We start from the raw sequence: 12,102 nt of genomic DNA on the forward strand, positions 1-12,102 counted from the left end.
AGTTATGAGTAAAGGTTGCAGCATTTGGGACTTTTTAGTTTAGAGAAAAGGGGAATAAGAGGAGACATGGTAGATGCTTATAAAAGTATGTGTGGCATAGAGAAGGTGGATAGAGAAAATGTTTGCTTCCTCTCTTGTAACGCTAGAACTCTTGGACACCCAATGAAGCTGAATGTTGGAATATTCAAAACGGATTAAAAAAAAAACTTCTTCTGGAAGTACATAATGAAACTATGGATTGGCCCATGGTAACCCAATGAAGTGGGAGGTGATTTGAACCCAGCTGTCCCAGGTCCTAGTACAACACTCAAGGGACTTAGTTCTTTTCTTTGTAGAGGAAGTTACCTGAGAGAATCCTGCTCTGACTCTATGCACCTGGTGGTCCAACAGACTCCTGCCAGCCAGCCTTAGATTTAATGGCCACTTGGTCACCAACATCACACTCAGGTACCCAGTATGACTCCTTTGTTGCTGACTTTGTAGCCTCTGACTCTGTGTCTTGATCACTGTTGGACCCAGTCTTGAGCTTGGTTCTTGGCATTTCCACGTCAGCTTGTGATTTTATTTTTTTTTAAGAAGTCCTCATGAAGATTCATCAGCATTTTAGTGCCCATTTCTAATATACACACTTTTTCTCCTAATACACAAAGCAATTTCTCCTAATACAATCCATTTGTATGTTATTTTCACTACTATATGCATTTATTTGCACACTTTACCCAAATATATGCTCTTCGGTACACATTACTTGGCTGGAGAACCGCCGTGCAAAATTCAGAGGCATGTGAATTTCAAAGGATGGTAGTGTTTTGATTCAGGTATTGTTCCAGAAAGTGTGAATTAGGGAAGTTTGCTTTTAAATGCAAACTGAACTGAATTTTCTCCAGAACCCTACAGTCCACACATTTGAAGTACATCAGAAGGGGTGCAACACATATGTCAATGCCTGTATTTAGAATTTTGCCAGGTGATGGGGACTTGGAGGGATATTCCCACCCCCACCCCCCAAAGGCTAATTGCAACAGGGAGGCAAAAGTTAAACCTCACCTCCCCACATACTATGGTACTGATGAAAATCCTCCATTTTCCTCATCTAATGAGATTGTTTTACCGTGTATGTTAATTATGGGTGTTTATCTTTTAATACTTCTGCAAGTGGTTATATACTAGTGAACTACTTGGATGTCTCCTTTGTAATTAAACAGTATATTTATTTATTAATTAAATAATAATAACCTATAATTAAAAGGGTGGAAACAGATGTCATGCTGCCGATACAAATTTTAATGTACTGTAGCTCGATACTCAGATTGCCTTCCCAACACTGACAAGAAAATGGCAAGAACACTCCAGCAGAATGTACTCTCACAAAAAAAAATAAGTGAACAAATTCCAGAATCATTGGAAATGTTGCCATTTTGCAGGGATTTGTGGTGGTTAGCTGTGTAAGCCACACCCTGCACACACACTCACATTTTCCAAAGTGTACACATTTCAGACAGAAATCAGCTTCCAATTTCTTTGTTTTTCACGCACAAGCCACAAACCTCCTTTTTATCTGTTAAGAACATAAGGGAAGCCCTGCTGGATAAGGACAAAATTCCAACTAGTCCACCAGCATATATTCACACTGGCCAACAAGATACCCATGGAAATTTAAGGTGTGAGTGCAACAGCTCCTTCCACACTTGTGATTCCCAGCAACTGGTATTACTGGGCACACTGTAAAAGTGTAAATCATCAATTGCCCTCATGGCTAATGGCCATTGATTCTGGAACCACACAGAGAGAGTTTTGGTGAGACCACTTCCATCAGGCAGTTACAGGTATGAAATCCTTGCCAAGCCATATTTTTTTTATTTTCATATAGGAGAGGAGAATGTTTAGAAGAAAAAGAGGTACATATAAAGTCTTTCTCAGCCTACATGGTCTAGCTTTCTTTCTTTCTTCCTTTTCATGGTGGGCAAAAGTTTGTCAACCATAATTTTATAAAGATGACAATTGAATAGGCCATCTGGTGAGAATTAATTTATGCCTTTCTACATTTTAAACAACCTGGCTATTTTTACTCTCTCCATCCCTCTCCAAGGAAGTGAGACGTAATGAAGCATGAGCTGGAGGAGGGCCACGCCTCAGCTGGAAAACGTCAAACTCTATCACACAGCCTTCCAAAACATAAATCATTGCCGGGGCTTTTGAATAGGTACAGAAGTATCAAAAAAGACAGAGGAACAGTCACGTGAACACAGCACTTCTTGCAGTAGCCCAAGAATGCTTTGATGGAGAGACTTGGTTCACAGAAACAGCTGCAAAAACATCACTGGAATGGGTTCATCAGAGAACATTTTTATTTATTTATTATTCATAAAAAATATTTATAAACCACTGTCTCATTTGGGTGGGGGGAAGCATGATGGTGTACAACAAATCATTAACATTGTTTTCAGCAGTGATGAAATATCAAAAGTGTAGGTACTTGTCTGATTTTAGTAGGAAAGGTTTCATGGCATGATTGGTGCTTCTTCTTTTTACGTCATTATGAAAAATTATCTTTTTATTTAGTGTTTATTCCTTCTAATGCACACATTTTTGCAAAGCGATTTCCCCCAATAAAATGTCATTTTGTATGTTATTTTCACTAAAATATGCATGTGATGCAGACTTTACCTTCATATATATGCATTTTTTATAAACATTTCTTGCCTTCTCCTTTGCCTTCTCCACCTTTACAGTGGTACGTCTGAAGCACGTGAAAGTTGGTGGTTCTGGCTAGGTGCAAAATAAGGATCAAACAGACTCAGCAATGAAGAATAAGAAGGTGAAGTTTATTGCCAGGCAATAAGGACCCAGTTTGGAATTGCTTCCAAAAGGAACTGGGACCCCGATTGACAGAAATCCAGAGGTCTTTATACCTGAGCAAATCACAGCAAATCATACATCATGAGACAACCATGAGGGACTCACAATATTGTCAGAAAGAATCAGCCAATCAGCAAGCTGTTGTCACGCTACCAGCTCCTGGTCAAGCACTGGTCAAGCACAGGGTTCTAGTTCTGCTTTCCGATGCTCCCAGTGACGCTCAGTCTAACCTTTCCCCCAGTTATGACAGGACAGGGAGTTTTGGAGTTTTTGTGGTTTTACTCTTCCTGTTCTGGGGATTAATTTAGCCTGTATCTGAGGGGAATTTGTACCAGAATCTCTGATTCACGTCTTCCCCTTGTCCAGGGTACACGGATATTTGTAGGGGAAAGGTCGGCTCCTAACTTTGCTGTTCCAAGCAGTTTGCAGTTAGCTAAAGCACAGCTTCCCTTTGATTCAAAATGGATTATAAAGTACTGTAATCCTTGATTTGTGTAAGCATATATGAATATATATTGAATATATTGATTACTGATAACTGATTATATGGATAGCATAGGGGTAGCCCTTCTTCCTTGCCTCACCTCAGGTTAAGAACTTAATTCATTCTGGAGGTCCATTCTTAACCTGAAAGTGTTCTTAGCCTGAGGTACCACTTTAGCTAATGGGGCCTCCTGCTGCTGCCACCACATGATTTCTGTTCTCATCCTGAAGCAAAGTTCTTAACCCGAGGTACTATTTCTGGGTTAGCGGAGTATGTAACCTGAAGCATCTGTAACCTGAGGTATCACTGTAAATGTGAACTGAACTGAATTTCTCCCTCCATCCCTACCCAGGAACATATGAACCAGCAGCCACCACTGCATCTTGTGATCTACAAGGAGCTCAGATACTGAAAGGACACAGGGTCCAGGCCCATAACAAAAATATGCATAACGTTTGCATGCACTTTATTTATAGATGCCCAGCACTACTGTGTTTTGCTGAGTCCTCAGTTGCCGTGCAAGAAAGGGAAAGGTGCAAGGCTGGAGCCTAGCAGCCCTGTGGTGGTTGCCATGTATTAATTACATACGTGCAAATTTAATTCTCAGCAGACTTAAGATAGTAGCCTACTTTTTGTTTAAGAGAAGAGGCAAGCTGTCTCATGAACCGAGAATATTTTCTTGTCCTCTACAAGTATGTAATATTGAGAACGGTAGAGCTTGCATCAAACCTAAGTTGATCACACAGTCAAGGAGAATTACTCTGAGATCTGAGCACACCAGGAGGGATCGTTGTACATTGAATTTCTCAGTGTAATATGGTATAAATCTTCGTGAGAGGCTCAACTTTTATTGGATGCACAAAAGGTGCTCTTTCCCCCCTTATTAAATGCAAGAGATGCTCCCAAGGGATGCCTAGCCTTCTAAAACATCTCTATCAATTTTTTTCTCCCTGTCTACAAGCTCCAGAAGGCTGATGGGTACAGTCTGGTAAATCACTCCCTCTTGTTTATCAAATGTAAAATAAATTACTTGTTTCCTGGTCTGAAATTTGCAGAGTCCCTCTCTCTAGCAATGAATACATTTTCATTTGCTTAGTTACGGTGTGTTAGCTTCTAAGATCATTCCAGAAGAAAGTAAATCTTCTAACAGGCAATAGAACAAAGTTTGCTTTGTTCAGTTGGGTTCTTCAGACTCAGGGGTGACCCGTCCTGTTTTGCCACCTGAGGTGAAACTAGAGACGTGCTCCCCAGCCACTGCACCCTGCCTGCCCCACCACTTCCACTGCCAACAAGCAAGATTGGGGTGTTCTGGTGCTGGCAGGGCAGGCAGGGTGCTGTCTCTTGTGCTTCTGCCGCCTGAGGTGTCTTCATCACCCCACCTCATGGGTGGGCCAGCGTTGTCCAGAGTGGTCATGTAAATGGGGTCTTTAATAGGGCTGAATGTCAGCCTAGGGCAGGGATCAGCAACCTTTTTCAGCTGTGGGCCGGTCCGCCGTCCCCCAGACCATGTGGTGGGCCGGACTATATTTTGAAACAACAACAAAATGAATGAATTCCTATGCCCCACAAATAACCCAGAGATGCATTTTAAATAAAGGGACACATTCTACTCATGTAAAAACATGCTGATTCCCAGACCGTCCACAGGCCGGATTTAGAAGGGGATTGGGCCACATCCAGCCCACGGGCCTTAGGTTTCCTACCCCTGGCTTAGGGTTGCCATTTGTACATTGCCAAAAAGAGAGTAAATTCCTCACCAAAAGAAGAGAGGAGAGGACATCGAATTACATGTGCTGATTTAAATGCATTGGCTCACATTTAATTTAAATATAAGTACCCTAGGGGGATAGGATACTGTGACCAGGTGTCCTGCCTGCTTAGTCTGCTGTCCGGGTGCCAATGGCGGATGGGAAACGTCTGGGGTCCTGATCTCTCTTCTTAGTGTTCTTCCACAAAGCAAAAGCTTGAAGTCTGTGATTCTTCCAGCAACTTTAATTATATATGGCCTACGTGCTGCTCAAACCCCCCCTCCCCACCTTGATTTTGTAACTTAGGACAGCAGCCTGGAGAAAGGTGACAGGTAAAATCTATAACCATGTTTTCCACTCCAATAAATTATCTTGCGTATGCCACTGTGGGTAAACAACTTGGGATGAAACCAGAAGTTCCACCTGGTTTGAAGCCACCTATTTTTTATAAGCCAGACATTGCCAGAATAACAAAGCTGGAAAATGTATAATGAACACACACAAATCTGTCTTCCCCTTGGAACACCTTGTCTTCGCTATTTCTCACCAACGTCATCTGCCCCTTTCAGGCTGAGCTGCTGAACCAGGACATACTATTTGTTCTCTGCTGAGGAATCCTTTCTTGGTCTTTGATAAGGCTCAAGCCTTAAGTGTGCCTGCTGTCCAGTGACCAACAACTTGCCATCCTCTTACACCCCCACACACCTCTTTGAAGTGCATTAATAGCAGCACAATAACAAAACAATTCACACTGGGCATGAAATATTGCCACATATTCCACATATCCAAGGATATGGAAGAGTAGTTGAGATAGTGGGACTGTTTGTGCAGGGCCCACCCTTATCCACCTGTTTACCCAAAACTGTATGCCAGAGGTGGCTGGACTACAACTCCCATCATCCCTGACCTTTGGCTATGCTAGTTAGGGCAGATGGGAGCTGGAGTCCAGCAACATCTGGAGGGCAACAGGTTTCCCATCTCTGCTGTAAGCAGGGTTACACAAACTGTACATGTCTCGGGTCTCCATGCAGTAATCCAAGGACAGACAAGGTGGCATCCTTTTGATGTTTCGGAGTCCAGTGTTCATCAGTGACAGCCACTACCAGCAGTTTTAGTGTACAACATTTGTACAACATTTGGAGGGTGCCATGTTGACTACTCTACAGTAATCAATGGTCATACAAAAGGCAGGTTCTCCAGCTGCAGGGAGGGATTCCGCATGCAATTTTTGTTTACTTGTTGCATTTTATCCCATCCTTCAAAATACTGAGGGTTGCATAAATGATTTTCTCCATACCTCACATCAACCCTGTGAAGCGGTTCAGTTGAGGCAGGGAATCACAAGTTAGGAGAGTGCACCCAGGTCCTGCTTGTGGGTTTCCCATGGGCATCTAATTGGCCACTGTGAGCAGTGGCAGAGCTTCATGCTCCAGCATCGGGGGGTGAAGAGCAGGTGGGGCTGGCTTGTGTCCCAGGGGTGTGGCGCACTGCCTGTGGGGTCATGGTGCCCAGCGTGGGCGGGGTGGAAGCCACAATGGCACCCCACTGGGATCATGCTGCCAGGGGCGGTGCGCTCCCCCCCTTCCTCCGCCAGTAACTGTGAGAACAGGGTGCTGGACGAGATGAGCCATTGGCCTGGCCCATCAGGGCTCTTCTTTTTTCTTAGGAAACAGAGTGACTAGCAGCCCAAGGTCACTTGCAGCACAATTCAAATCCAGCATCCACCAGGGTGAGGGAGCTTTTATAGATCTTCAGCTTTCCCAGTTGTGCACAAGTCCCTCACCATGGCTCAGCCAGCTCAGCTGGGTCTCAGGCAGTGGAACTTAATCCAGCATTCTGGGACTGTGGCAGAGATAGCACAGGACAAGGAGAGACTTTCACCTCTTCCAAACCCCTTTTGGCGTGGTCATATGACACAGCAGCCAGCCTCCTCTGTTGGTGTTATTTGGGGGAAATGGGTGAAATTGCACAAAGTGCTTGGTCCATGTCTTGAGCAGCCCACTCCCATGTCTGGATTCAGTTTGTGCAAGGCCAAAAATTGGATCTTTTCAGTTATGGATCTTCTCAATTTTGCACTCCCTGAGCTTGGTGCCCTTTGCAACAGAACTGCCCACACTGCCCACTGTATTAACTTAAAAACAAACAATAAGCAGTAAAAGACTACAACAATCATGATGCTATGTCACCAGACAGCTTACAGTTAATTGCACAATGTACAAACTCACAATAAATTTAAAGAGGAAAAGTGGGGAGGGGAGTAAGAAGAAAACCCAACCATTGAGAAGAGCTGTAGCTCAGTGGTAGATGATCTGCTTTGCATGCAGAAGGTCCCAGGTTCGCTCCTTGGTGTCTCATTAGCATCAGTTGGAACACCTGAGAACTGGCTGGATGGCATGTTCATATTTTTGCTCCCCAGCCCCTCCTCTCTCTGCCATCCAGGGCTGTGGGAGACCTTCTGTCAAAGAACAAGCCAGCAGTAAATCACACCATTTGAAGTTGGAGCTAACTCTTTATTTGCAAAACTATGTTCTTCACAGACCTGGCTCAGTGTCAGCACAGCAGCTCTTTCCCTATAGGTCTTACTCCACAAAACCAGTTGCTGAGACTAAAGGTCCCCACCTTCCCACAGCCATCTGTGCCTCCTCCTCCCCAGGGCTTTTCCTAAGCAATCAGAGACTGTGCCCGCATGTAGCCTGTCTTTGATCTACACTTTTCATGCCTCTCCTGGTTCTGGAAGTCAGGTGGGGGGGGAGCTTGTCACAGCAGGAGGAGGAGACACCCTTAACTCTTCGCTAGCCTGCCTCGTCTCTGCCTCTTGGCCTCCCTCTCCCACTCTCCTGCTTCAGCTTCTGACTCTGATTCTGATTCTGGACTTATCTCTGCCGCAGACTCTCCCAGCTCACTACGACTTGTTAGCTCGCATCATCTCTTCCTAGTCTTTACCCTGTGACCACTCATCATTATCCCACCACCACTCTCCAGGGTCTGAGTCTTCTTCCCTTGGTGGTTTCCACAGCTGGTTCCACCCACCTTTCCTCTGCATCCAGTCAGTCCATGATACCTTAACAGCAGCCACCCAATGAGGAAGCTGGGTGTGGCAATATCTGGAGAAAGTCCTGCATGGCCAGAGAGACCTGAAGGGACTCATTTGGGCCCCTGGGCCTGAGGTTCTGTATCCCTCATCTGTGTATCCCTTGTAATGAAAGAGGAATGCATCCAAGTTCTGTTTTGTTTGCATATGTAATACAACCCATTCAAAACATCACAAAACCCTCTGTCTCTGATATTTTCTGCATTGCCCTGACTTGAAGTTGTAAGCTTCTTTTTGTTAACCTTTGTGGGATGTAAAGCTGCAGTCAAGTGCAACATACTGACAGAGGACTAACGGCCTCCATGTTCTTACTGGTTGCTGTGACAACCAGTTTGTCGGTTGCTGGTAGTTTTGAAAGATAACTGCTCAGTTGCAGTCACCTCAGGACCAACTTCCGTGTGGTATAGTTTTTTTGCTTGTTATGTAACCTAAGCCTGCCTTCAGGTACAGTTCTGTAAACCTGAATGAATCTGAGAGTGAAATAGTGTTATATTAACATGAATCAGATTTGTGTGTGTATTCTTTAAGTGGGATTCAAAGGGATTTTTAACCAGGAAGGCATCATTATTAGTAGAACTCAGACGAGTCAGCAACAAGCTGATTGCTTCATAAACTTATAAAGGGGATTGTTTAACTCTGCTAAAGTAAACCTTCCCACAACCTTGAGTTTCAGGTACACATGCGTAAGTCTGGAAGTGGTGAGGAATTAATATGCAATACTTTTCTCACTTCAAAATGTAAGTCATCCTTGCTGAATTTGGACCCCTTTTGCTCATTTTACTGAATGAGACCTCTTAACTCCTGCCCCAAAGTTCCACCCTGATGGTGATGCTGAATGAAGATTGACAGTTTGTTCTCCATCACCCACAGGGCAGGGCTAGATCTGAAGGGTGGGAGGGAGGTTTGTTACACATTTGCCCCCCCCCAGCGCCTTCTGCATCTGCCACCAGGGCCTGGGGCTATGAGAGGCAGCAGCAGCAGCCACCCAGTAAGGAAGTCTTCATGACCTGTGTGGGAGGAATTGCTTCAGTGGTCAGCCCAAGGCATTTGTTGGAACATAAGGGAACAAGGAGAAAAAACTAATACAGTGGTAGCTCGGTTTCTGAAAGTCTTGGAAGTCGAATGTTTCGGTTTTCAAACGCCGAAAACCTGGAAGTAAGTGCTTCCGTTTTTGAACATGCCTTGGAAGTTGAACGGTTTCCGCTGTGTGTTTCTCAGTTTTCTCAATTAAATTTGCAGACTGCCCTTTGCGCCTGTTTTAGGATGTTTTGGAAGTCAAATGGTCTTCCAGAATTGATTACGTTCGAAAACCGAGGTACCACTGTCCAAACCTTTGCCCTGCTTTAGTGACTATTGTATCATTGTCTGTTTTACTGTGCTTTGATTATTGCAAGCTGCCTCAAAAACTTCCAATTTGTAGGAGGGGTAGAAATACTCCTCAATCAATCAATCAATCAGTCTCCAAGCAGAGCAGAGAGAGCTGCTGTCAGTCAGTGTAGACAGCACTGAGCTAGCTGGACCAATGATCTGACCCTGTGTAAGGCATCCTCCAATGTCCCTGTGATAAAATAAGGCCTTATGTTGCAATCACAAATTTGTCTCTGATACAGAACATACCCATGGCCTTCCCCCCCCTTCAGAACAGTTGCTTTTTTTCCTCATGAGTTAATCACCTGAAACTTATGATTAACCAGCTATCAGATTTCTTTAATCAGGTGAAGCTCCAATAAAATGTTTCTTTCACAAGCCTATGCCACAGAGTCTGAGTTTGTATTAATAGCTTGAGGTGCCGTCAGCACCTGGATTAAGTGAAATTATGTTCAACTTAAAATTGATCAGGGTGGAAGCTACAAGTGGATTTATCTTTCCTATTGTCCTCCTGATCTTTCAAGCAGCAGTTGAAGGGCCTGGATAACTCTCCCTTGATTCCACACAAGCCTCTGTAAAACCCTGCATTAATTTATAGGACTCTTTCCCCCTCTCCGTTCCCTTCACAATATGATTCAAGCCCATGGGCCCTTCCCTTTTAATATAGTGAGCAAAAAGAAACGGTAAAACCTTCTTCCCCCACTGCCCATGTACGTTCAGGAAACATATGACAATGACATATCCAGTAAATACTCTTCAATGTTTGCCATGTTATTTACAAGCTGTCATCATGGTCACAGGAGGGTTAAATAAATAAAACAAAGAAGAAACAAAGAGGGCCCTCAAATCACTGCAGTGTCCATGATCTGGCTGATACCAATTGGATTACAAGAGGCCGAGGTGTGGTTAGCCAGCTCAATGAAAATAAGAAGAGCCTTCAGACCACCTAGACCAGCATCTTTCCCCCTCTGTAGCCTTTGGGAAGCTTGCAAGCAGGACATGAGCACAACAGCATTAGGGCTGGGTGATATATCACCCAAAACCAGTTTGAAGTCCATGTTGTGATATTGGTTTCGTAATTTTTGACCTGGCAATATAACGCGAATCATGATGTGCATTAGGGCTTGGCAATATATTGTCCAAAACCAGTTTGAAGTCCATATCATGATTTTTGACCTGGCAAAATATCGTGAATCATGGTGTGTGAGAGCTTTGCAAAAAATTATGATGCGGGACATTTTTATTTTTTTTAATTAAATTATGATGCAGGACCCCCTTCATAGATCACTGCCTTGCCGTGGCAAAGGGGCTTGAATAACTCAGTGAGCTATGCCATGCAGAGCCACCCAAGATGGACAGGTCATATATGGTAGAGAGTTTTGACCAAACGTGATCCACCTGGAGCAGGAACTGGCAAGCCACTCCAGTATCCCTGCCAAGAAAACTCCATGGACAAAGGACAACAGGCATATTGCCAACAAAAGTCCATATAGTCAAAGCCATGGTTTTCCCAGTAGTGATGTATGGAAGTGAGAGCTGGACCATAAAGAAGGCTGATCACTGAAGAATTGATGCTTTTGAATTATGCTGATGGGGTTCTTGAGAGTCCCATGGACTGCAAGAAGATCAAACCTATCCATTCTGAAGGAAATCAGCCCTGAGTGCTCACTGGAAGGACAGATCCTGAAGCTGAGGCTCCAATACTTTGGCCACCTCATGAGAAGAGAAGACTCCCTGGAAAAGACCCTGATGTTGGGAAAAATGGAGGGCACAAGGAGAAGGGGACGACAGAGGATGAGATGGTTGGACAGTGTTCTCAAAGCTACCAACATGAGTTTGACCAAACTGCGGGAGGCAGTGGAAGGCAAGAGTGCCTGGTGTGCTCTGGTCCATGGGGTCACGAAGAGTCGGACACGACTAAACTACTAAACAACAACATGATGCGGGACAAACCGTGAGGCCAGCCACTGACTCCACATAGCTCCATCCTTATTTCAGACATCGTAATATATTAGTATATTGTGATGTTTAGCTGGTGATATATCATGAAGTTGATAACCAGATGTCTCCCAACCCTAAACAGCACATTCCTCACCTGTGATTCCCAGCAACTGTTATTTAGAGTTAATACTGCCTCTGGTCCTAATAGGTTATCCTTGAGAACCTTACCCACCCCAGATTTGTCAGATTCCCTTTCAAAGCCATTCTGTGTACAAAAATCCAGAAATGTTTTAAAAGAGAAATAATAGTGGCTTTCTACTACCCCAGTTTCAATTTAGGGTGGGGGGAAACAGAGCTGGAAACAAAACCTGGGCATACTTCCTCCAACAGTGGAGGAAGACATTATGGCTATGTCTTTAAAGCATGGATTCAACAAGCTTCCCCAGTAAGGGCATTTTATTTAATTTTCCCGGTTCTTCAATGCCTGGGAAGGACTTATAGAAGTGTAAATACAAACAGCGTCCCTTTTTTTTTTTCAGAACGATATCTAGTTTCAGAAAGCGGGTGTTTATGGAAAGTAAAATGCATTATAAAATTCAGTAAATGTAAGT

General features: G+C 44.0%; 1 long non-coding RNA gene across 1 annotated transcript in view; it reads left to right on the plus strand.

Annotated features, from left to right (window-relative positions):
• The first annotated feature begins 7,626 nt into the window (after positions 1 to 7,626).
• Positions 7,627 to 12,102, plus strand: part of LOC309523650 — a 42,556-nt gene continuing 38,080 nt past the window's right edge. The window contains exons 1-2 of the long non-coding RNA XR_014215492.1: positions 7,627 to 8,626; positions 12,031 to 12,096. This is a non-coding gene — a long non-coding RNA (uncharacterized lncRNA). The remainder of the gene's footprint in view (positions 8,627 to 12,030; positions 12,097 to 12,102) is intronic.

The sequence above is a fragment of the Podarcis vaucheri genome (assembly GCF_965113315.1).
Source record: "Podarcis vaucheri genome assembly, chromosome: Z".
In the NCBI taxonomy this organism is placed as follows: domain Eukaryota; kingdom Metazoa; phylum Chordata; class Lepidosauria; order Squamata; family Lacertidae; genus Podarcis; species Podarcis vaucheri.